Raw genomic sequence first — 21928 nt, 5'->3', positions numbered from 1 at the left:
GTGATGGCTGATTTATGAGAACAATGTACAACTGTGAAATTTTGCTTTTTCCTTGGGAAAAATGCTGCAGAAACTGTTGTGATGTTGAATACAGCTCACAAGGACAGTGGTCTGGGAAAAATTCAAGCGTACAAACGCTTTTCTCATTTCAAAAGAAGGTGAAATGTAGATTGATGGAAACCTTGTTCTGGACATCCGTCAACTTTCTGAACAGACGAAAATGCTGACAAAATCGGTGCACTTGTGCTCGAAGACCGACGATGGACTACTGAAAGGATGGGGAAGTCATCTGGACTGGCTTGGAGCCTGATTCAGTGAATTTTAATGGAAGATTTGGGAATGAGAAGGACGCCCTGGTTCTGACTGACCAGGAAAAGTGTGTCCAGTGGAAACATCCCATGCTTTGAAAGGACAGTTCCGAAGCGACCCAGGCTGTTACTCCAACGTCATTACTGGGGTACTGTCGAGACCTGGTGCTATTCTTACAGCCTCCAAAGCGAACATCAACCAAGCCAGTGCAAGACGCCATCGTCACCTCGCCCCTAAAAGCTCCCCTAGAAGCCCCTAAAAGTGAAATCAAAGATCAAGATGATGCTTATTTATTTTTTGGATATGAGGGGGATATTGCATTTGGAATGGGTTCCACCAGTCAGACTGTTAATCAAGCTTTCTATTTGGAGGTTCTGAAAAGATTGTGTAACAGTGTGCAACAAAAAAGACCTGATTTGTGGCAGACGGGGGACTGGTTTTGCCACCACAACAATGTACCTGTCCTTGCAGCCATCTCAGTGTGCTGGTTTTTGGCAAAAGACAGCATGCCTCTCTTGCCCCACACACCTGACTCTGCTCTGTGAGACTTCTTTTTTGTTTCTGTGAATGAAGAGGGACATGAAAGGACAGTGATTTGATGATGTAGAAGAGGTGAAGAAAAGAAGGAGGGAAGAACTGATAGCAATGATGGTGGTGTAACCCTCCTCGAGGGGGACACATATCAGAATTGTAGGCAAAGGAACATATTGGACAGTGTAAGGATATTTTTAAAAATACATAACATATTAAGGGTTTGGAGGGAATAAAGAGGAGCTGATATTAAAGGGCTAAAGAAGAAAGTATCTTGAAATTGATGATAGCAACAACTGTACAAGGTCACTTGATAGAATTGATTTATGGATTGTTATAATATATGTAAGGGCCCCCCAAAAAACAAAACAAGAAACCAAAAAATGAGGGAGGTGCTGCCAGCCATCCAAACAGATGAGTTTGTAAGATCTTTCCAAGAATGGAATCACAGATTTGACAAATGTATGAAGTGCAATGGAGATTACTTTGAAGGTGATAAGGTTGTTTTGTAAAAATAAAATTAAATACATAGCTTTTGGGGGGAAAAGTCTACTCTTTTTTGGGGGGGTACCCCCTTGTAATTTAAGACTTGAATTCTTCTTCCCTCTAAACAATGCATTTCAGGATTCTGATAACAAGTCTTGCACATTTCCGAGCGCACACAGATGATCAGGACTTAGGAAGGGTGTGAGCATGCCTTTTTGTGTTCTTGGAAGCTGAGCGGAAAGAAGAAAAAGGTCAGAGCATGCAGAAGAAGAAACCCATGAAAAAGGCTTTTAGCCGGGAAAAACGACTTGGAGTTGTTAGTTATCTCCAGAAGATTTGCATTTTTAAGGTTAGTGACTAATATAATAAAAAGCTTCAGCTAAATTATTACAGCGGCTGCCTGCTTCAGGGCTCAGACAGGGGCCTTTGAGGTTTTAAATCATATTCTTCAGCCTGGTGTGAGAGGGTGCTTTATAGGCTTGCAAACGATTTCTATAGTCTCTAACTTTTCTCTACTCTGACCCTAATTCTCATACATCTACCAGAAAAATCACAGTGAAAAAACAAAAACTGATAATCAGGCACAAAATGACATTAAACCAAAATTAACCTACTGCTGTTGCGTAGACAGTGACGCACAGCAATCTGATAGGTCAGGGCAGATCCATAAGTTTTCCAAGGCTGTAACTCTTTAGGAAAGCAGATGGTCTCGTCATTGTCCCATGGAGCGACTGGCGAGTTTGAACCACCAACCTTTCAGTCAGCAACCCAACACTTAACTCACTACACCACTGGGAATCAAATGGGGACTATTAAAGGAGCTGAGGTTTCTTGGAAATATCTTTTGGTTACTGAATTATAAAAAGTTAACCACTATTTTTAACTGACTGTTTTAGTCTGGGTAGACTAGAGAAGCAAATTCATAGACACTTATGTGTATAAGAAAGCTTTATATATAAGAGCAATTAAATATTGAGAAAACATCCCAGCCCAGTCCAGATCAAATCCATAAGTCCGATATTAGCCCATATATCTGATACCAAATTTATAAACTCCTCTTCAGACTCATGCAACACATGCAATGATGCCCCAAAGGCAGGAAGATCACAGGCCAGTGGGTGGAAGGTCTTGTGGGTCCAGTGGTGGCATAAGCATCTCAGCACTGGTAGGGGTCTCCTATTGGCTCCTTCAGTTCCAGAGCTCTAGAGCAGCTCCATGTGTCTTCTCAGAAGGAATGTCTTGCATGTGTCCCGCCTCCAGTGAGTTACTTATCTCCTTAGCACCTCAAAATGAGGTCATCAAGCTACGACTTCACGCCTTCACTAAACTCCACCCCTTCACTCCTAAGTCTCAAATTGACAACAGATTATGTAACTACCACACTGACTCAAACATACCACATTATGGCCATCCTGTTTTCAAGCCTAGCTGTGATTCAGCTTCTGCCATGTTCCTTGACAACAGGAAAGGACCCTTGAAATCAAAGCTGCCCCAGAAAAGCCAGCGAGATTTGCTGTAACTAACATCCACACTGGCTGCTCCGCATTTGTTTTGCATCAAGGAGACAGGGCAAGTGGAAATTTTACAGTGTGGTTCTGCTCTAATGTAGAAAGATGCTAAGGCTCACATTTTGCCCTCTAAATAAGGCCTTTAATCCAGCATGCTTCTTGTACTGCACACAGGGATCCTCGGAGAAAAACTCCATTGAAGAAACAGGATCTGAGAGAACTGTATTTGAATAAAATGGCCCATATCCTGACCCTCAGAATAAGAATTGTCAGTGCACTCTTTTTCCAAAAAGCCCAAGTTCTGGACAAACACTGGGATACAGCGACAGCATTTGTTTAATGGACTGTACTGGATTCAGTGGTTGGGGAAGCTAAAGGCTTTGTCTGGCCTCATGTTGCAAAGATCCTTCTTCTCTGTAGCACTGGGGTAAAAGTCTAGACCGGTACAGCCCATTGGTAGACCTTGGGCTCTGGAGACCATCCGCCTAGGACTCAGTGACATTGGGCCAGTTCCCTATGACTCTTGCTTTAGTTTCTTCATCAGTATACCAGCAATAATAACAGGATCTGATGCATTGTTCAAAGAAACAGTCAATGCCAGTTCTGACTCACACTGGCCCCATGTGTCTCGTAGTGTAACTGTGCTCTCTAGCAGGCTTTCAGTGGCTTTTTTTGGGGGGGGGCGATGAAGGAGGGATATAGATAGCCAGGTTTTCTTCTGGGACACCTTGGAGTAAGTCTCAACCTCCAAGCTTTTGACTACCATCCATATGGTAATTGTACCACCCAAGTGTTGGGTCAGGCTCATATATACAATGTATGCAACCTGCCTGGCACACAGCAAGTTCTCAACAAGTTTGACTCTTATTACTCGTCTGATTTAATGTTTTGTGAATGAGGGCCCTGTAAGGAAAAGAAGGCTAGGGAAAGTATCTCTTTCTCCCTGTCTCTTTTACCTACTCTTCGGTCATCTTTCTGTCTTCTTGTTTCTCGTTCTTGACCATACTCAAATGTGGTTTAAAGCAGAGGAAGTAAAACCTATGGTGCTTAGTGTTACATGCTGAACGGGGTACTGTCCTGAGGCTCAGACTTCTCTCCATGGTGTTCCCATGAACTAGCTATGTCACTGGAGGTCAGTCGCCCTCGTTTTCTGACCTGAAGTGTTCTCACAATGCTGGGAGACTGGGTGATCTCAGGAAAGTCAAGATTGTTTCTAAATGAGGATGGCGGCATATATGCAAATGTGCTCAACACATTGGAGGAATGTATGGATTGTGATGAGATGCAAGAGCCCCCAATAGAAGTATTAAAAAATTGTTTCTAGAACAGTGAGTGCTACATACCAGTGGATCGAACACCTGTGAGCAGATTACGCCCCCAGGTGGATGATTCCCATTGATGTTTGAGTTGCAAATCTCAGTGCCATGCCGAGTGGGTTCCAAACTCAATGCAGCTTCATTCAAAAGGACAGGAAAAATCAGGTCTATGTGGAAACATGTCTGACTTTTCAACACGTGATTCTGGTCTCTGGCCATCAGAGGGCCTCTGGTCATAGTCAGGGGTGTGAAGTTACCAATGGTGGAATTCAGATGTAACTCCTTCAGCTCAGATGCCGTGACTTTGCTTCTTTCTGTCAAACCCGAACCATCCAACCACCCTCCTCTCCCTTCTGCCTATGAGAGGTGCCGGCTAATTCAACATGGCCGAGATTGTCAAAGGGAGGCCAAGATCAAAGGGATTTATTTTAAATTGGGAAAGTAATCAGTCTTACAACAAATAACCCAATGAACAGTGAGTTCAATATTATGCTTAATTTGGTTCATACATACATTTCCATGTATGGATATCACCCTGTTGCTCATTTTAAAATAGTTAACATTTGCGAAGCATTATGATCTCTTTTAAAACTAGTAACCCAAACGCCCCACTACCATTGAGCTGATTCTGGCTCTTATGGGCCCGATACAGAGCTTCTGAGGGTGGGAATCTGCCTCATCTTTCTCCTGCAGAGTGGCTGGGTGATTTACTGTAGACCTGATGGTTTGCAGTCCAGTGCCTCCTGGACAGCACCATCTCACGACCAGGGCTCCTCAAGCTCACCATGGTTCTCTCCAATCAGTCCTATCGCACGCCCCTTCCACAGATGATGAACCTGCGGCTTCCAGAGGTACGCTCCCAAGGTTACACAACTAGAAAGTGGTGGAGCCGGATGGACGAGAGCTTTTCAGAAACAGGATGGTATCATTTTGCGGAAAATCTAGGTTCATTGTCCAATAGCACACACTCCACAAAACGCTGGTTTTTACTATCTTGATAGCTGCTGCAGGCCAGCCAGCTCCTGTGGCTGCAGCGCTCCTCAGCGGCACACAGTCCTTCGTGCAAAATGCTCATCAGAACACGGCCGAGTGCCCAGACGTGTGCAATAAAGGCCACTAAGGCTTCCTTACCCGGGTGCAGCTCGGAGTCTCCAGGGTGCTGCTGGGCTCTGACATTGGGGGCCTAAATTATGTGTGGCATTTCTCAAACTTATCAAAAGGTGAGAATGCGTGTTCTGCTGTGCAGGATCATGAAGGTCTAGTGCTAAGTCTGTGGCATTCTGATGGGGTGGGATGCTGATGGGGTGCTGAATTCCCACGCTAAATATGGGCCATGGAGCTGGTGCGAGCCAAGTGAAGGAAGTCACTCTCTGCCTTGCAGGGACCAGCTCACTCCTCCTGTCCTTGGTTAGCTCGCTGGCAGGGGGAGGGGGTGTGAAGCCAAGCCACTGACTCCCCACTGCTCTGTCAAGAACACCCCGAGGGGATCTCTCTGGCCCAGAGGCAGCTGATGTGGAGGACAGGAAGGTTGGGCCATCGAATTTATATTCCAGCCACCGTAATCGCGCACAAACTACAAGGGAAAGCCCACAAGGGAGAAAATGACTCACTCATACAATTTTAATAAACAGGCTGGAAAAAACATAACATGCCTCAGCTTCTCTCTGTGTTGCTGTCAGCAAGCACATCTCTTGTAGTGGGCTGACATTCTCGTCGACAGCGCTGTTAACAGCACTCTGAATGAGGTAATTACCCAATACAGTTAATGTTAGCCAAATTGCACAGAACTTGAATTAAAATATGTATCTGAGTTCAGGATTGAAGCAGGAGTCAAGCGTCTCCTCCATGGACCATGCTGGTCCTCTGCCACCACAGGCTCTGGAAATGCAAGGGAAGGAGGCTGCCATTTCTGCTGTGAAGGTGAACTCATGCTCTGAAGGAGGAGCCCCAGGTGCTTTCTCCTCTACTAGGAAACAGCAGAAGTAGATTCCTGCTCAACTTTATCTCTGCTTGCTGCATCTGGTCCCCTCACAGAGCAGTCACACAGGAAGCCTTTCCTGGTGGAAGAGAGCACTGAAGTGGCATCTGATGGAGATGGGCACTGATGTGTGGGCCCCAGTGTCCTTGGAGGGTGGATGTAGGAGGCCATGTCAACTCCCCCTCTGCAGATACTGACAGACAACCAGGTTCAAGGTAGCTCACATAAAGGTTGTTAGGTTTGAGGAGAAAGAGCTCAGGGTCAGGTGTCCAGAGAATGCGGTTCTAATTTCACTGGATCACTAACTACAGAAATGTGTTTTGGGCAAGTCGGTTCCCGGCTCTGAGCCTCATTTTTCACACTGTCAAATGGAGGTTAAAGAAACAAAAGTTAAAGCTCTATCCTCTAGGGGTGGGGCAACAAAAGGAATAATTGATGTGGAAGGATGGTGAACTTAGCCGCTCCGTGGAGGCAGCCTCAGAACCAGGTCTACAGAGCAGAGGGTTGCCTGGCCCTGCCCCATCCCGTGATCAGTTGTGGGTCAGATTGCTGTTTGTTGTCACCCAGAAGATTTTCACTGGCTGATTTTCAGCAGTGGATCAGCAGGTTTTTCTTCCTCTCTGTCTTAGCGTGGAAGCGCTGCTCAAACCTGCCCAGCCTCTGCTGACACATGGGTGGGGGCTGCACTGGAGGGGCCCTGGCACGGAACAGGTGGTTCTACACGTAAGGCAAGAATTCCACCACAGAACCACCACTACCCCACCAGGGAACCTACGTCACCATCATTAAGCTTAAATGACGCCATCATTGGAAGTTGTCTTTTTTTTTTTTTTTAACAATATAAGCAACAACAACCCCTTCAATCTAGTAAGAACAAAATAAAACTAAAATGAATTCTGGCTCAGTGGGGGTGGTAAACCTGAAAGCTCTTATTTTCTTCAGAGAGGGGGTCTATAAAACCAAAAATTATGGCTCTGGTGAAGAATACTGAAAGTACCATGGGCTGCCAAAAGAACAAACAGATCTGTCTCGGAAGATGGACAGCCAGAATGCGCCTTAGAAGCACGGACGGTGAGACTTCTCATGTATTTGGACACATTGTCAGGAGATCCCAGTCCCCAGAAAAGGATGCGGGGTTGGGTCAAGCGGAGGCCCTTCGTGAAGATGAATGGGCACAGTGGCCCCAAGAATGTGCTGGAATATAACGGCCATTGTGAGGACGGTGGAGAAACGGGCAGCGGGGTGTTCTGTTGTAAAAGGGTTCAACAACGACAGGACATAGACATTTCTTAGGGCACATAGATTGCCTGTTGACAATGTCATCTGATTTCATCCACCCTTGCATACCTCCTTTAAGAAAGACGAAGGCTATTGAGGGAGAAGTTCTTGTACTTGGCAAGGCAGAAAGAAATCCACATGTCTACTCGGTGCAAACATGTCTTTCTGCTTCCTAGTCCCCTCTTTATTGGCTAGCCTTCAACTTGGCTTTTAAAGATGGCATAAAACCAGAGGTCGCATTACGGCAAAGAATGTACGGATGTGCTTTATACACTTGATGTATGTATATGTGTGGATTGTGATAAGAGTTGTATGAGCCCCTAATAAAATGTGAAAAAAAGAGAAAGAAAGCCAGAAAGGAAATGAAAACACAAACAAACAAACAAACAGAGGTCGCTAACCCCACTTTGGGCTCATTGGTTGGAAGGACAAGAAATTATTCAATGAGATAGTCCTGGGAGGCGACATCCGTAGCGAACATCCGATGCACGTTTGCAGGAACAAGGCTGGCCTTCCGAGAGCTTCCGTCCAAGCAGAGGATTTCACTTCACTCAGGCCATCGAAAGGTGGTCTGGGAACTCGGGCACAGACGCCCTGGTGGGTTCTGATGCACGCTGGTACGAAGGAGCAGAACAGCACGGGCCAGTTGGAGAGAGGGCTGTTTCGGTTTGAGAGAAGGTTGACAACCAGCCTGCCTTCTAAAAGGAGCAGGCTGCGAGCCATTTTCCCTTCTTCAAAATAAGAGCCAAGCTAATCTTTTCATGCCAGGGGCTTTGCTTGCTGGACCTATTTTTCATTGTCTGAAAACTGTCAGTCAGAGAAATAAAGAAACCAGCTGGCTAATTAGCAGGGATTCTGCTGCTGGGAAGGAGCTCTTCTAGAGATGGGACCTTCGGGGTTCCCTGCATTGCCATTCCCTGCCATCAAATCCCAGCACCCCAGCTGTGTGGGAGGAGGAGCAGGCTCAGGCTCAACTAGGGCACAGTCACGGAGGAAAAGACCAACAGTGCGAATGGCTTTACGCCTCCAGGGACCAGACTGTGGAGTCGGTTCACAAGAGGCTAGCAAGGTGTTGTCCTTGCAAGTCACCCTTTTCTCACGGAGCCCAGAGGAGCATTCCCAGCAAATTCTCAGGCTCCCTCAACCGAATGCCGAGTCACTGAATTCAAGAACAACACAGAACATGCAGATCCAAACTGGATGTGTGTGATATTCCCAGTAAGAGGGGAAAGGCCACACTCCCATCCTTTCTTTTCATGCGGAGAATCACAAGTGTGTTTGGTCATCTACTGGGGTCTGGCATGAGGCTCGTGGGGAAAACAGGTGGTCTCTTTCCGCTGCTGAAAGAGTGATGATCTCAGGGATTTAGGGATTAGAAAACGGGGTGGCCGCGCGAGAGAGGATAGAAAGCTGAATCGAAGTGTATTTGCTATGGGCAAAGAGAAAGCACACCCCGCCCCCTTCCTTCTGAGATTTCCCAAAAGGCTGCGCCATATGAAAGCAATGCAAACATAAATGATCTCCCAGAACAGGGAAAGAGACACAGAGTCTGGATGAGGGATTGTTAAGAGAGGGAGTTGGAAGCCATTGGACCTGGGGGTGGGGGGAAGAGGGGTGGGGTGGGTGTTTTTTCTCAGCCAACTAGTGGCTTTGATGATAATAATAGCATACACTAAATCACTCCCTATTCATGTAGAAACTGCGAGGTTGGTTTAGTTAATCAGTGTTGGTACTTTGAGAGGTGGACTGGAAGGTACTTAGACATACAAAATATTATAACAAAGTAAGCTGAGAACACTTTCTAAAAGATATGAAAAATATACACAGGGTACCAAAATCTCATCTTCAATGAGCCGAAATGCAAACTTTACCCAGAGACAACATAAATAGCAACTGGAGTTAATCGCACCAGCTTCCCTGGATATCACACTAGAGACCTGGTAATTCTTTCATCCTGCCCCACAGAATGTTTCCTGAAATTTCAGACCTTTCCCCTTGGTCCTCTCAGACCTGAAAACAATTCGCCAGAGGCCATCTCTGGTCTTGCAGACCCATCGCATTCACATTGCATCTTTTGGGTCTCCCTCCCAATTGCAGGTCAGAATGACCTCTCAGCTCCATCTCACCACCAGCTGTTACAGCCCCTGATGTTTCCTTGACAAATATCATCTTCAGAAAGCCATAGCTTATCTCATTTGATCAGAACTTTAATTTCATACATTGGTTTGTGATTTTAATTTCCTCCCTCAATTTGGGAAACTTTAAGAGTTTAAAAAAATCCTTAAAATGATAAATCTCAAGCTTCTTAAGATAAAGAAGAGCAATTACAGTGATTCCCATGATTATAAGCTCTTCTGTTAAAATGCAAATAATTTAAGTGTTGGGCTGCAAACCACGGGGGTTGGTGGTTCAAGCCCACCAGCCACTCCACAGGAGAAAGACGAGGCTGGCTGCTCCAGGAGAGAGTGACAGTCTCACCCTGGGGAGCAGTTCTACTCTGTCTTACAGGAGCACAGCGCAAATAATAACAGTGATAACATGTATGACTTCAGCATGAAACCAAAGGTAAATTGCTCTTGGACTTAGTTCTCCTCCGAGATGGTGACTAAAAACCTTTGAAGTGGGTTTAGAGTGTGGTGTTTTTGGACCTCAGGCCTCCTACTCCCATGACGAGTTACAATCTCGTAAGCCACAGGGAAGTTGGATCCTGTCCTATCAGTCAATGTCCTGTCAGCATCGACTTGAGGTTCAGTGAGTTTGGCTTTGGAGTGTGATTCTCCAGGCTCACAGGTGAAAAGTCACCGTAATGCAATTAGAGTGAGCGAACAGACGAGGGGAGAAGGAGAGGCGACGGGAAGGCATGGGAGAGGGAGGGGCGCACTGGGAGAGAAGACAGTCAGAAAGGAATGCCTACTCTCCTTCTCACCCTATGATGACCACCGTCAGCATTCATCGGTGGCTCTGGAACCCGAGGGTCGTGCACACACTGCAAGCATGACAGTGGTTTTCTAACCCTGTGCCAGGAGTCCCTGAAGTTCTTTCCAGGGGCTGCCTCATCGTTTGGGAGGAGACAAAGGCTCTAATTCCTTCTTCACAGATCTCCCAAGGGCTTGGCAGCAAGATGGAACCCCAATGAGGGAGCCCAGGTAGCTTTATGGGTGAAATGAATTCATTGAATCTTTTAGTTACAGAGCTAAGGTCGTCCTAAAATGCAATGCAGGGGGGTGTCAGCATCTTTTAGAAATTATCCAAGGGAAAGACTTCTGTGCTCCTTACAGCACAACACCCTAAGCTTGGGGCCTTGTCAAAGGAGGATCCAGCGCACACTGGTGCTGAGGTTTTCAAGCTTCCAAGCCAATGGAGTTTAGTTTTTGCTCAACCCACAGGCTCCCACGTCTGCTAAGCATCTTTTGTTCTCTAGGAAGACAAGATACTAACACGGATCAGCTTTATTATTCATGGGAATGATTTTAGGGTCATTCAAGATCATCATTATGAAGTTCTGTGCCAACTCAGGAGCAAGTAACTGTTGCATACAACGACGACATAGAAGAAAAGGCAGTGAGACAGTCCAGACCACCGTGTGTGGCACTTTATGAGAGTTGACTCCAGAGCAGGGAGAGCAATTCTAATAGTGTCCTAGAATGGTCAGAAGGCGGGGGGCGGGGGCAGGGTTTGAATTGGACTGGATGGTGATCATGAAGGAATGGCCAGAGCTTTTCTGGGCTATGAGGGGAGGGTGGAGGTAGGGGACAGGGCTATAGCACAAGAAGGTGGGGCCTGGATTTCCATCATTGTGCTGCAGAGTAATCAGACATCTGCATTGCATATGAATGGTGGGGAGTGGAAAGTCCTGCTGCTAGAGAATTACAATAATTGAGTGCAGTCCCAAGGTCATCCTGGGAGAAGTAATGGAGCAGCTTGCACACATTTAGAGGCATTTGACCCCTTACCTGCTCTGTGTGGCGCTCTGTACATGGCAGCAGTTCAATACCCATTAGCTAAAGAAGCGGCAGAAAACATCTTTGAAAATTCTCTTGAGGAATGGCTTTCTTTGGGGAAAAGTTGAAAGGAAAGTGCAAGTACTTCTGAAAGTGTTGACAGGAAGCAGGAAAGCCCTTCATGCTAATGCTGTGCCTGCCTAACACAAGGAGGGCCAAGGAGTATTGAAATTGGAAGGCTTTGAGGTCCCTCTTTGAAGTGCAGATTAGCAAGACGTTACAGCAATAGAAACCAAAACCAAAGGGGAAACATCACCCTTGTGACAGAGTGGATTCTGACTTCGCAGGACCCTACATGGAGGGTAGAACTGCCCTTGTGACAGAGTGGATTCTGACTTCGCAGGACCCTACATGGAGGGTAGAACTGCCCTTGTGACAGAGTGGATTCTGACTTCGCAGGACCCTACATGGAGGGTAGAACTGCCCTTGTGACAGAGTGGATTCTGACTTCGCAGGACCCTACATGGAGGGTAGAACTGCCCTTGTGACAGAGTGGATTCTGACTTCGCAGGACCCTACATGGAGGGTAGAACTGCCCTTGTGACAGAGTGGATTCTGACTTCGCAGGACCCTACATGGAGGGTAGAACTGCCCTTGTGGGTTTCCAAAACTGCAGTCCACCCAGTGGAGCAGCAGATGGGTTCTAATTGCCCAACATTTTGTGAGCAGGTGAGTGTTTGAACCACGTGCCACCAGGCCTCCTATGTTCTCTAATTGTCAAACTTAATGTCAGTGGGTTTGGTTTTGGGGTTTATTGTGCTGAGGAGGAGAATCTTCCTTATTAGTAGGCTGGAGTCCTTTCTCACATAATTGTCATTCATTTGGATGGTCAGAATTATAGTGTCCAAGAGAATTTTCTCCAACCCCTTCATTACAAACAAAACAAAAATGTCATCTTCTGGTTGTTCTCTTAGAACCTATTACAGTAAGTGGAATCAGAATATGACACTTAGCTCTACTTACATTTTGGTTATTTTCTGCCCCGTTCCTAACATGGATTCTAAGAATCAGAAGTCAGAGGTTTAAATGCTAATACCAGTGCATAGGAAATCAAGACCTTAAACATCCCTGTGAAGATCTGTTTTCTTGTCTATGAAATGGGTATAGCAACAATGTTGGGATTGTTGAAAGGATCAAATGAGTTAGAAAATATGAAAATACCTTGCAAACTGAAAACTGCTCCATGGATACAAGCATCAGAGAGGCAATGCTGGGGTAGAACAAACTGCAAAACTAGACACCCCACACCACAAGGGACTCTTATGCTCCAAAGCATATCAATATGCGTCACAGCTATCGATAAACTTCCTACTGTGTGTCTTGACCAACGTAGTCTGATTCTAAAACTGGTGGTTCTGGGGGAAACTCCCAGCTTCTCAGAAGGGGTCACAATTCCATTGGAGGGTCAGTTCTGTAAGACTGTTGTGGGGGGTGGGGGGGCACTCTGGAAGCTTGGACTCGAGGGTCCACGCACAGGGACTTCAGGGTCCAACAGGCACGCTAGTTCCGGGAGACAGAGGAGCTGCAGAACAGTGGGAGCACTGGAACCACAAGCCAGAGCACGAGACAGATCAGGGGGCTGCTCAGACCCTGCAGCCAGTCAAGCCGGAGTGAACCGTGAGCATTTCTCAGAGGTTTGAAAGGCGCTTTAAGGGACCTTGTGGCTGAGACGCCAAGGCTTGGCCGTGGAGATTATACCTCCTCGCCCCCGTCCTCCACGCCCTCACCAAGCGGAGAGGATGGCCTGCACTTCCAGAGGCCATGGTTCTGGTGGGAGCTAAGGGTTGTGCAGCGTTGGAAGGTGTCTGCACAATGCAGTCTTCTGGGTTCCAGCATGCAGTAAACCAGGCCTGGGAGGGAAAGGAGTTCGGGGAGTCAATCTGCTTCTCCACCTTGTGGCGGAGTGGGGTGCCCGCGGGGCCTTTCTTGGCGCTTCTAAAAGAGCTTTGTAACCGCTGCCGAGCAGGCGGAAGCCAACGGATCACTCCTGTCTCAACTCTTCTTGTCTCCACTCTGCTGTTACCTCCGCCTGAAGAACGGTCTCAGCACACCCGGGTGTCTGGCAGGCTCTTGAATGTGCTGCGATGGAGCCCCTGCCTTCCCTGCCATCAGCTGTCCAGGGGCGCCCATCTCACAAAATGATGCAGGCGCATAAAGGCAAGGCCAGGTAAGGCTGGGGCACCGGGACATTGTGCTCCATTACTTAGCGACATTATACGCTCTCGGTCAATGCGATCAGTGACACGAATACTATACAGTTTTTCCTTTCCTGTATCTCAGCCTTCCCTCAGCCTATTCCATTAGCTCCTCTAGAGCCAGAGGACAGAGCGGAGGGCAGTGGTGGGAGAAGCCGGGCGGAAAGCTGTGAGAAACGGCAGACTTCTTTTTGGTGACGTGACTAGCAGGCTGTCCTTCTTCTTCATGGCTTAGCGAGAGGAGCGTCTTGTGGCAGAACTTGCAGGGAGATGGAAAGGCACCCAGGGCCTTGCGTTGTGGACCCAGCAGTGGTGGCTACACGACAGTAAGTCAAGTCTCAGCGCAGACAGCACCGCTCTAAGCTGTGGGAAAAATGCCACCAGGGAAATATTTGATGATGTGGTTGCATCATAAATAAAAGATGCTAAATAAAATTTTCAAAAGTAAGTAGTAATATGCTTGAAAGCATATGCATTTTGGAAAACTACCCAATGTTTCCATGACACAAGACGCCCACAAGCACCAGCTATCTCCTCATGGCACACATTCAGTGAAGGTGTGTATATTTCTCTACCAGTATTAAAGTACATATTGTCAATGGTTCATTAAAAATGAATAGATCAGGTTCTTAATGAGCGGCCCTATCCTAGTTCATTTTATGTAGGAGCTAACTTTCGCTGACTAAGGGGACAATGGTCAGGTTTATGGATGAAACCACACCTCCTGGCAGCCCAGGGAAGCATCATTTTGGCCTCAGACAGACAGATCCTTATTGAAAAAGTATAAAATCCAGTCCACAGAACAGAGTTCTCAACCTGTGGTTCTGAAGCAGCATCAGGAGTCTCTCCTAAGAAGTCTGGTGGCACCGTGGGCTATGCTAACCACAAAGTCAGTAGTTCGAAACCACCAGCTACTCTGTGCGAGAAAGACGAGACGTTCTATTCCTGTGATAATTTTCCCGTTTCAGAAACCCATAGTAGCAGCTCTATTCGATCATGCGTTATTGCTGGGAGTTGGAATCCACTGGATAGCAGTGGGTACATTTGGTTGGGTTTAGGGACTGATTAAAAATGCAAGTCAGCGGAATCAACCATTGTGGGGGAGGGATCCAGCAAGCAGTGTTTTCCTGTCAGCCCACCAGGTCACACCAGTGTGAGAACCTCCGCTAGTGCCATCTCAGAAAGGACCAGGAAGCCTGGAAAGTGCCAGGGCTTTGCCTACCGTGGCGGTGTGCCCTTGACCGGCCTTTGGTCTCCTGGGACTTTGATTTCCTCCTCTGCAGACGGAGAATGTTCCTCCTCGTCTAGATCGGCTGGGGTCAGACGTGCAAGTCACTGGTGTGCAAGAAGGCACTGAAAACCTTGGAGCTTGTCCTCTGTCCTTCCTGGGACCTGTGCTCCCGGGGCCAGGCTCTGCGACAGTTTGGGAGAAGGAGGAGCCTCTTCTCCAACATCTTTGGTGCAGTGGTTACACATTGGGCTACCATCCGAAAGTTTGGCAGTTCTAAACCAGCAGGTGCTCCGCAGGAGAAAGACTGGGATTTCTGTTCCCGTAAACAAGTACCGTTTCAGGAATGCACAGGGGCAGTTCTACCCTGTCCTACAGGGCCGCTGTATGTCAGCATTGGCTTGATGGCAATGAGTTCTTGTTTTTTCTTGGACATGAATCTCCTCAGTGCAAGTCAGGGGTTTTGAGTAGGCTGCCTACTTGCCGTCTAGACCATGTGTTTCACAGCAGGTCCACTGGCCGCAGGTGCTGTTGAGTACTGGATATGCAGCCAGCCCAGACTGAGGTGTGCTTCAATGATAAAATCCACCTGGATTTGAAAGATTTTATATGGAAAAAAGTAAGAGATCGAAATTTTCATTTTTATGGTTGCAAGGATATTTAAGGTATATTGGGTTAAAGAAAATGTGCTAGTTTGGGTAGACTAGAGAAACAAATTCATAGGCACACATATGTATATAAGGAAGAGGTTTATATACAAGAGCAATTGTGCATTAAGGAAGCATCCCAACCCAGACCAATCCAAGTCCATAAGTCCGATCCTGGCCCATATGTCCAATACCAATCTATGAAGTCCTCTTCAGACTCACAAACACATGCAACGAAGACAAAGGCAGGACGATCACAAGCCAGGAAGTCTTTGGGTCCAGTGGTGTTGCAAGCATCTCAGCACTGGCAGGGGTCTCTCTGTGGCTTCTCTGGCTTTAAGAGGTCTTGTTGCATCCATGTGGCTTGTCTTCTGCAATGTCTCCCAGGGAGTAGCAGAGAGAGAAAAGTGTCTTCCTCTTCCAAGGAGGAAGTCCCAGATTTCCCAGAATTCTCAGGAGATGGCCATGCCCACCCAGAAGTCTCATTGTCTATCTCCAGATTGACTGCCTAGACTCCACCCCTACACTCTTAATCCTTAAATTGACACCAGATTAGGTGACTATCACAGAAAATATGTATTATTGGAATGAAGACCATTTTACAAAAGTGTACAAGGAAATGTGCAAATTCTGAGGAAATGTACCAGTCCCCCTGTGGCTTGTATCCTATTTCTCCTGGGTGGCAGCCTGGGTCCCTGCTTTGCCCTGGTGCTGAGCAATGAGAACAAAGGAGAGGCCTTTGGAGACAAATTGCCCGTTAGTGTCTCTGCTACAAAAATTTATGGTCTCTGGGAAATTGTTCCTCATTATCAGCTTTGCACCATTTTGTAGCTGCAGAGATTTCGACAATCTTTTCATCAGTCATTCCTCGCAACACCCAGCAAGGTAGGGTACCGCTAAATTCCGAGGCTCGTTAAAAAGATCTTCATCATCCAAAGGCCAGTGGGTCCCTCCATAAACCGACACCCTCCCGTGGTGGAGAAATTAGATTATGCCCAGTGGCTAAAAAGCAGTGTTCACTAGTCAAGAGGAAAGAGGAATGGAAACATCTCTGGGAAGACAGACAAATCACAGTCAGGAACAAATGTCAACGTTGTGACCCTATCGAAGTGGGACTTGTTAACAATGTCTGCCCTGAAACCGCGCGTTCTGCGATTCCGGGCCCTCTTCCACCACCTCCCTGCTCCATCTCCCTGAGTTGTTTTCATAAAGCAGAATCCAGAGGCTCAGTGAACTGCTCAGAAAATTGTTTGCTTGTTAATTTTTTAAGCCAATGTTTAGGATATGAGCATCCTTTAAGCACCAGCCCACTCTTTCTTCTCTTACCAAACGAAAGACCAAACCACCCCCCTCGCACCCCCAAACTCACTTCCATGGAGTGATTCCCTGTAGGGCAGGGTCGAAATGCCCCCACCCTGGAGCCCTTGTTGGTTAAAAACTTATGACCTGTCTGGTTAGCAGCCCGACACTTAACCACAAAGGGTCCTTCACAAAAGACAGTCAGAGACAATTTCTTCAGATGCCTGCTTGTCTTTGGCGCGACTTAAAAATCAGCTCATGAAATAATCTGTCAATCAAGTGTATTACAGAGAGAAACAGTCATAGAATTAGCCGAATTGAGATGTTCCAGATGACAATTTCTTATTTGTACTGTCTTAGATTATTCAAGACCACACCAACCTGCTCTAATCTTTGAGAAGATTTTAGGATTAAGGGAACTTGGCACTGGGTGTGTGTTAAATATTTAGTCTTTCTTATTTTAAGAACCAGAAGTCAGAGACGATTGTGCCCATGGAAGAAAGCACCTCCTCAGCACGAGCATTAGTGGTGATCACCCTGCTGTGGAGTGGACTCTGACTCACAGAGAAACTACAGGGCCGAGCAGGACTGCTTCATAGGGTCAAGGTCACCTAGGCTCTGCTTCAGGAGCGCTCAGCTCCACCTTTCTCAGGGGGAGGAGGGGTGGGCTTCAGTGGCTGACCTTTTGCTGGTCAGTGAAGCACTTCAGCCCCTGCACCACCAGGGCTCCCTATCAAAGGAGCCCCCCTCTTGGAGCTCCAAGATGTTTCCCTGGAAGAGCAACCAGTGGCAAGCAGGATGGGTCAGGTGGTAAAGACAGATGCCTCTCTACCTGGGGCATGGCCAGTGTCATGGTTGATGATCCTTTCCTTTCAGTGTGTGTGTGTGTGTGTGTGTGTGTGTGTGTGTGTGTGTGTGCATGCAAACCTCTTGCAGAAAGTGCCCAGTGAAGTTCACATAAACATGGAGTACCCGCTTGAGGCTGGGTTCTGTGCCAGTCTCTGGGGTGTGAAACTGAAAGAGAAACGGTCCTCATTCCACCTGCCGCTAAAATATGAACAAATGCACCATCCTCTCTGTGTCCTCAGGATAATTGTTGTACTCATTCCAAACATTACTTTAAAAAAAACATCTTGTTGCAGGCCACCATTGTGGGAATCAGGACCTTGATGCACATCGCTTTTTTCAAAACATTAAATTAAAAAAGATATGAGAAGAGACCAACCCACTGCCATCTAGTTGATTCTAGCTCACAGGACAGAGCAGACCTGCTCTTGTGGTTTCCTAGACGGTCCATCATTACAGGAGCAGACAGTGTCGCCTGGTGGGTTTGAACTGCCGACCTTACAGTAGCGACCCAATGCTTTCAGCCTACTGTGCCACCAGGGCTCCTTGAGAACATAAACCCATCCTCTGCTATGGAGTCGCTCCCAACGCTGAGCGACTGCAGGGTTTCTGAGGCGGGGCGTCTTTGTGGGAGCAGCTCGCGTCATTCTTTCCCCCGGAGTGACTGGTGGGTCTGAAGCACCAACCTTGTGGTTAGCAGTCCAGTGCTTACCCCACAGCATCAATAGGGCTCAAAAATATAAAAGGAATCTTTCATTTTAATTTCAGCAGCAGAGAAAGGGCTATGTTATACACAGTAGTGAAAAACAATTCTTCAGAATTGCACTTGGTATACAAACAAAGAATGCCCGTAGGGTGATCTAGGTTGTCATGGTGGGCTGGAACCACCGGCCTTCATGTTAGCAGACCACTGGATCAGCAAATAAATTGTGCTGTTTGGGGAATGGACATGAAAGAATGGAAACCTGTCTTGAGTCAGAGCTAATGCGGAGACGTCAACTAAGGACTGCAATAAGGCCACACGTTTCAAAACAGCTGCTACTAACCTTAAGCCCAACCATTCTTTGCCCCAAACCTTTAAAAGCGTTACTGTCAGAGCCCAATGGCAGGGTTCGCCATCTTGAGGATGAGGGAGGGGCCACTTCAGTTAGCATCACGAGGGAGTCGGAGAGAAAATAGGTTTCTTGAGTCTCCCAGGATATAGTTAAATTTCTAATAAAGATTTTATTACTTATGTTTGCTTGACATGTGGATTCTATCTGCTGTGTTTATGGCGAGGAAATAAAGATGTGCTCTGACCCAAACACAGGACCTTACTAGTCTAGTGGTACTAAATTTTTATCACCCTGCGGAAGAATTCAAGTGATCAGACGCCTTTCCTTGTTTCTTCTGTCTGGGCGGAGTCCCTTCCCTCCATCACTTCAGAAGGTCATCCCTCACAGACATTTAGGAAAAAAAAATTTTAATTGTGATTTGGTTATGGGTTTACAGAGCAAATCGGTTCTCCATTCAATAATCCATACACATTCTCTTTGTGATATTGATTGCAGTCGCTACGATGTATCTGCATTCTGTCTACTTTGTCCAACAGTTGATGCCTTCTATTCGTCCTCCCCCTCCCCCTCCCCCCTTCCTGCCTTGTGAACTCTGTCTCTGGGTAAATGCGGCCCTGTTGGTCTCCTACGCTTGCTGTTGGTGTCATTGTTCACCTTACAGGACTGTCTCCCTTTGGCTAAAAGTTGAGCCACCGGAGTGAGTTCAGCTCCAAGCCTAAATGGTTACCTAAGGGGTCTTGGGGTTTCCACCAACCTCTGTCAGATCCTTACAATATTATTTTTTTCTTTTCTTTTTAAAATCATTTTACTGGGGGCTCATACAACTCCTATCACAATCCATACATGCATCAATTGTATAAAACACATTTTTACATTCGTTACCCTCATCTTTCTCAAAACATTTCCTCTCCACTTAAGCCCCTGGCATCAGCTCCTATTTTCTCCCCCTACCTCGTCACTACCCCCTCCCTCATGAATCCTTGATAAGTTACCAATTTTTATTTTGTCATATCTTACACTGTCCGACGTCTCCCTTCACCCACTTTTCTGTTGTCGTCACCCAGGGAGGAGGTTATATGTAGATCCTTGTAATTGGTTCCCTCTCTCTATCCTACCCTCCCTCCACCCTCCCGGTATTGTCACTCTCACCACTGGTCCTGAAGGGATCATCCGTCCTGGATCCCCCCTTACAATATTTTTAAAGTCCTGATTTATTCCTCATCTCCTCAGCAGTGCCCTGTCTCAAAAGTGCAGGGAATGAGTTGGTAAAACCAACCCGCTAGCTAAGCATTCAAACCTGTTGCCATCGAGTGAATTTGGACTGATAGCCTCCCCCCCCCCCACACACACACCCGCCGCCCATTGGGTGAACAGAACTGAGTTTCTCATGCTGCAAGACTTCACAGAAGTAGACTGTCACAACTTTCTTCCTTGTATCAGCTTGACTCCCCAGTCAGGTAGAACACGGGAGCAGTGGAGATGAAGCGTCCAGAGACCAGCCTATTCCACCTCCCCTAGAAGCCAGAGAACCGCTGGCTTATTTTGAAAAGACCAGCCTCTGGTGAGCAACTGTCAAGCCAGTGGCAAGAGTTTCCTCATGTGGCTTCCTCTGGACTTAATTCTTCTATGGAGCAAGGGACAGCAAGTCGAAGCTTTATCTTGCAAAAGCTGCCCTCTCAGGGGGGCTCTGAGACAGGGCCCTCCTGCCTGGACTTCTCTTCAGGGACCCGCCTGGCTCACGCTCCTTCAGACCTATGAAGAGCGGCTGACACCAACACCACAGCTGCTCTTGGTCCTGCTTGGATTCTGCCCTGCGGGCCTCTTGGCAGTGTTGTCACTGTCGCTCTCCTGGCTCGGACAGCACATCTGTTCATTCAGCTTGCAGGCAGCATCGGGTGGGAGTTAGTTGCCAGCATTCACACTTGGCCTCCAGATTATTCCCAGCACACCCCCAGGGGTGACATGGTCAAGTTAAGCTAAGGGGATGATGGCCACGCAGGTCCCACTGCGTGTGCAGTCAGGTCAGCAGCACGGGGTGAGGGTCAGCTGGCAGACCATCTGCAAACACAGAGTCCAAGAGGGAGAGGACTGGCAGGGACAGTGACTGTCCTCCAGAGCAGGTGCTGGGGATCAGATCTGAACTCCTGGTTGGTGTGAGTCTCCGTCAGGTTGACTGGTGGCAAGGCCAGATGCAACAGAAGGAAATGTCGTGCGCTCTTGAGTCAACCTCAAAATGTTGCAGCTGTGGTGCCCGTCTCTCCCCCGAGGGTCCCACCTGCTCTGCTTGGCCCTCTTCTGCACCCCCATGATGTCTTCTTCTAACAAGCGACCCCCTCCCGACAATGTGGCCAGAGCGAGAGAGCTCAACAGTGTTCTGCGATCTCACTGGCTCACTCTGTCCCTTGACCCCACTTGCTTGGCCCGACTCTGCAATGCATCTGCTGTAGTTTTCACTTCTCCTGAGTCGTGCTCTCTGCTGTTTTATTCAGTACGAATGGACTCCCTCCTGTTTTTCTACCAGCTGATTCTGTGAAGCCTTCCAGCAGATAAGCCTTCTGTGTCTCATTGTCCTTGGGAAGCAGTCTCTGCTTATCATCGCGTCATTTTTCCCGGGCGCAGGAGTGCGTCAGCTGTCAGAGAAGAACACTCACTCATTTTATAGAGGTGCCGCCGAGCGAGTGTCCCCATGGAGCCACCGACGTGGGCGCGGGATTGCGTCTGAGAAATACAACCTACTGCCCATAACACTCAGTGTCCTCCCCAAGGACCCCGCCTCACTCAGCTTGAGCCACCAGTGCCTGTCATGTCGCCACACCTGACACGTGTCAGACACTCAAGAAACGCTTGAGGAGCTGTTGTGAAGGCCATTGTCTTGTCCACTGCGGTCACTCAGGACGTGACCAGTACAACCGTGCGGTTGTCATTCATACGAACCCAAACCTGAAGAGGTGCGGCAATTTTCTCAGCGCCTCAGAGCCGCAGCCCAGTGTTCAAACCCTGCTTTGACTCTTTAAAAACATGTACGTCTGCATCGGCAAACGTAACCTCTCAATCGAGGTAGCAAGGACAAACTGGTCCGTGAACAAAAGAACTCTGAAGTAGGAAGCTTAGTTAAATATTTACAGTTTGCCCGCACTGAATTTCTTCAATAATAGTACTAAGTGCTAAATTTATTGAGCACTTAAATACCCCAGGAACGGTGTTAAACACTGGAGACAATAGATAACTAAGACTTACTCCTGGCTCTCAAG

Source organism: Tenrec ecaudatus, chromosome 9, assembly GCF_050624435.1.
Source record: "Tenrec ecaudatus isolate mTenEca1 chromosome 9, mTenEca1.hap1, whole genome shotgun sequence".
NCBI lineage: Eukaryota > Metazoa > Chordata > Mammalia > Afrosoricida > Tenrecidae > Tenrec > Tenrec ecaudatus.
This window is presented reverse-complemented; position numbering follows the sequence as displayed.